Genomic DNA, 4,432 nt, shown 5'->3' on the forward strand with positions numbered 1-4,432 from the left:
GGATCATCTTTGAACGCATTGTTCTTAGATCAAGGGGGCTGGCCATCTTGGCCATGCCTGGACCTTCACTTATGTATTTTCAACGGTAGAGTTTCTACACTCCATAGATTAAGGTGTGGAGCTCTGCTGTTCCTCAAAGATTAATGCAAAGTACTACTGTTTTCTATTCAATTCTTCTTATTTCGCTTCTAAGATATCCATTCGCACCCAAGAATGTGATGAAGGTGATGATTATGTGTGACGCTCATCATCCTTCTCCCTTATGAACGCGTGCCTGACAAACACTTCTGTTCTACATGAATTAAGCTAGAATGAATATCTCTTAGATCTCCTAACCAGAATCTTCGTGGCATAAGCTAGAATGATGGCGGCATTCAAGAGAATCCGGAAAGTCTAAACCTTGTCTGTGGTATTCCGAGTAGGATTCAATGATTGAATGACTGTGACGAGCTCCTAACTCGCGATTGCAGGGCGTTAGTGACAGACGCAAAAGGATAGCAAATCCTATTCCAGCATGATCGAGAACCGACAGATGAATAGCCGTGCCGTGACAGGGTGCGTGAGCATATTATTCACTGAGAGGATAAGATGAAGCCATTGGCAAGGGTGATGCCTCCAGACGATTAGCTGTGCCGTGACAGGGCATTGGATCATTTTCCCGAGAGATGACCGAAAGTAGCCATTGACAGTGGTGACGTATCACATAAAGCCAGCCATGGAAAGGAGTAAGACTGATTGGATGAAGATAGTAGGAAAGCAGAGGTTCAGAGGAATGAAAAGCATCTCCATTCGCTTATCTGAAATTCCTACCAATGATTTACATAAGTATCTCTATCCCTATTTTATTATATTAAATTCGAAAACACCATTATCACTTTATATCTGCTTGACTGAGATTTACAAGGTGACCATAGCTTGCTTCATACCAACAATCTCCGTGGGATTCGACCCTTACTCACGTAAGGTATTACTTGGACGACCCAGTGCACTTGCTGGTTAGTTGTATCGAAGTTGTGACAATTATGAATTAAGATCAGAGCACCAAGCTTTGGAGCCATTACGAGGATTTGTTCGAGCCTGGAGATCACAATTTCGTGCACCAAGTTTTTGGCGCCGTTGCCGGGGATTGTTTGAGTTTGGACAACTGATGGTTCATCTTGTTGCTCAGATTAGGTAATTTTCTTTTTATTTTATTTTCAAAAAATTTTTCAAAAATCTTTCAAAAATTTCTCATCTGTTTTCGAAAAAAAAAATGCTTTCAAAAATATATTTTCTTTTCAGAATTTTTAAGAATGAATTCTAGTGTTTCATGAAGCACATTGAAGCCTGGCTGGCTGTAAAGCCATGTCTAAATTCTTTTGGACTGAGGCTTCCTAATCATCATCACAAGAGCAAGCTAGTTGTTGCCAATAAAATTTGCTGTTGTATGCATGAGAGGTATCTGCTGAAGCTTGGCTGGCCATTGGCCATGTCTAGTGTTTTGGACTGGAGCTTTCTTTGAAAGCTTGGCTAGCTAGTGAGCCATGTCTAATTCCTGGACTGAAGCTTTAGACTAATATGGCAAGATTCCTGGAATTCATATTAAAAATTTTGGAATCCTTATTTTCCTTTTCATATAATTTTCGAAAAAATCCAAAAAAATTAGAAAATCATAAAAATCAAAAATATTTTTCTGTTTCTTGTTTGAGTCTTGTGTCATGTTATAAGTTTGGTGTCACTTGCATATGCATCTAGCATTTTTCGAAAATATCATGCATTCATAGTGTTCTTCATGATCTTCAAGTTGTTCTTGGTAAGTCTTCTTGTTTGATCTTGATGATTTTTTGTTTTGTGTCTTTTCATGTTTATCATATGCATTCTTGAATTCTTAGTGTCTAAGCATTAAAGAATTCCAAGTTTGGTGTCTTGCATGTTTTCTTTGCATAAAAAAATTTTTTTTTTTCAAAAATATGTTCTTGATGTTCATCATGTTCTTCATAGTGTTCTTGGTGTTCATCTTGACATTCATAGCATTTATTGTTTTGATCTAAAAATTTCATGCATTGCATAATTTTCATGTTTTTCATAAAAATTTCAAAAATAAAAAAAATATCTTTCCCTTTTTCTCTCATCAAATTCGAAAATTTGGATTGACTTTTTCAAAAATTTTTAAAATCAAATTGTTTCTCATGAGTCAAATCAAATTTTCAATTTGAAAATCTTATCTTTTTCAAAATCTTTTTCAAAAATCAAATCTTTTTCAAAATTCTTAGTTATTTTCGAAAATTCCAAAAATATTTTTCAAAAATATTTTTCTTATTTTTATACCAAATTTTCGAAAATAACATAAACAATTAATGTTTTGATTCAAAAATTTGAAGTTTGTTACTTGCTTGTTAAGAAAGATTCAAACTTTAAGTTCTAGAATCATATATTGTGATTTCTTATGAATCAAGTCATTAATTGTGATTTTAAAAATCAAATCTTTTTCAAAACTAATTTCAATCATATCTTTTCAAAAATATCTTCTTATCTTATCTTTTTCAAAAAAATATCTTTTCAAAATATCTTTTCTAACTTCCTAACTTCTTACCTTTTAAAAAATTTGTTTCAACTAACTAACTAACTTTTTGTTTGTTTCTTATCTTTTTCAAAACCACCTAACTAACTCTCTCTCTCTCATTTTCGAAAATATCTTCCCTCTTTTTCAAAAATTTCTTTTTAATTAACTAATTATTTTTATTTTTGATTTAAAAAATTTTCGAAAATTACTAACATTTTTCAAAAATCACTAACTCCTTTTCAAAAATAATTTTCGAAAATTCCCTCCTTCTCTCTCATCTTATTCTATTTATTTATTCATCTACTAACATCTCTTCCTCACATCATCACCAAATTCGAACCCCCTCTTCTATCTGTGTTCGAATGTCTTCTTCTTTTCTTCTACTAACAATAAGGATCCTCTTTACTGTGACATAGAGGATTCCTCTTCTTTTCTTCTTCTCTCTTCTTTCTTATGAGCAGGGACAGAGAAAAAGGCATTCTTGTTGAAGCTGATCCAGAACCTGAAAGGACTCTGAAAAGAAAATTAAGAGAAGCTAAATTACAACAATCCAGAGACAACTTGATTGAAAATTTCGAACAAGTAAAGGAGATGGCAGCCGAACCCAACAACAATGCAAGGAGAATGCTTGGTGACTTTACTGCACCTAATTCCAATTTACATGGAAGAAGCATCTCCATTCCTGCCATTGGAGCAAACAATTTTGAGCTGAAACCTCAATTAGTTTCTCTGATGCAGCAGAACTGCAAGTTTCATGGACTTCCATCTGAAGATCCTTTTCAGTTCTTAACTGAATTCTTGCAAATATGTGATACTGTTAAGACTAATGGAGTAGATCCTGAAGTCTACAGGCTCATGCTTTTCCCTTTTGCTGTAAGAGACAGAGCTAGATTATGGTTGGATTCCCAACCCAAAGACAGCCTGAACTCTTGGGATAAGCTGGTCACGGCTTTCTTAGCCAAGTACTTTCCGCCTCAAAAGCTGAGCAAGCTTAGAGCTGATGTTCAAACCTTCAGACAGAAAGAAGGTGAATCCTTCTATGAAGCTTGGGAAAGATACAAACAGTTGACCAAAAAGTGTCCTTCTGACATGCTTTCAGAATGGACCATCCTGGATATATTCTATGATGGTTTATCTGAGCTATCAAAGATGTCACTGGACACTTCTGCAGGTGGATCAATTCACCTAAAGAAAACGCCTGCAGAAGCTCAAGAACTCATTGACATGGTTGCTAATAACCAGTTCATGTACACTTCTGAAAGGAATCCTGTGAGTAATGGGACGCCTATGAAGAAGGGAGTTCTTGAAGTTGATACTCTGAATGCCATATTGGCACAGAATAAAATATTGACTCAGCAAGTCAATATGATCTCTCAGAGTCTGCATGGAATGCAAGCTGCATCCAACAGTACTCAAGAGGCATCTTCTGAAGAAGAAGCTTATGATCCTGAGAACCCTGCAATAGCAGAGGTAAATTACTTAGGTGAACCTTATGGAAACACCTATAACTCAACATGGAGAAATCATCCAAATTTCTCATGGAAGGATCAAAAAGCCCCAACAAGGCTTTAATAATGGTGGAAGAAACAGGTTTAGCAATAGCAAGCCTTTTCCATCATCCACTCAGCAACAGACAGAGAACTCTGAACAAAATGCTTCTAATTTAGCAAATCTAGTCTCTGATCTATCTAAGGCTACTGTAAGTTTCATGAATGAAACAAGGTCTTCCATTAGAAATTTGGAAGCACAAGTGGGCCAGCTGAGTAAAAGGATCACTGAAATCCCTCCTAGTACTCTCCCAAGCAATACAGAAGAGAACCCAAAAGGAGAGTGCAAGGCCATTGACATAAGCGCCATGGCCGAACCTGTGAGGAGAGGAGAGGACGTGAA

The 4,432-nt window shown here is 35.8% G+C and overlaps 1 non-coding gene across 1 annotated transcript; it reads right to left on the minus strand.

The window, feature by feature from the left end:
- Positions 1-3,529: 3,529 nt before the first annotated feature.
- On the minus strand, positions 3,530-3,637 carry LOC112752120 (small nucleolar RNA R71). The gene has a single exon (XR_003176562.1). It is a non-coding gene; the product is annotated as a small nucleolar RNA R71 (small nucleolar RNA).
- Positions 3,638-4,432: the final 795 nt, after the last annotated feature.

This window comes from Arachis hypogaea, chromosome 15 (genome assembly GCF_003086295.3).
Source record: "Arachis hypogaea cultivar Tifrunner chromosome 15, arahy.Tifrunner.gnm2.J5K5, whole genome shotgun sequence".
NCBI lineage: Eukaryota > Viridiplantae > Streptophyta > Magnoliopsida > Fabales > Fabaceae > Arachis > Arachis hypogaea.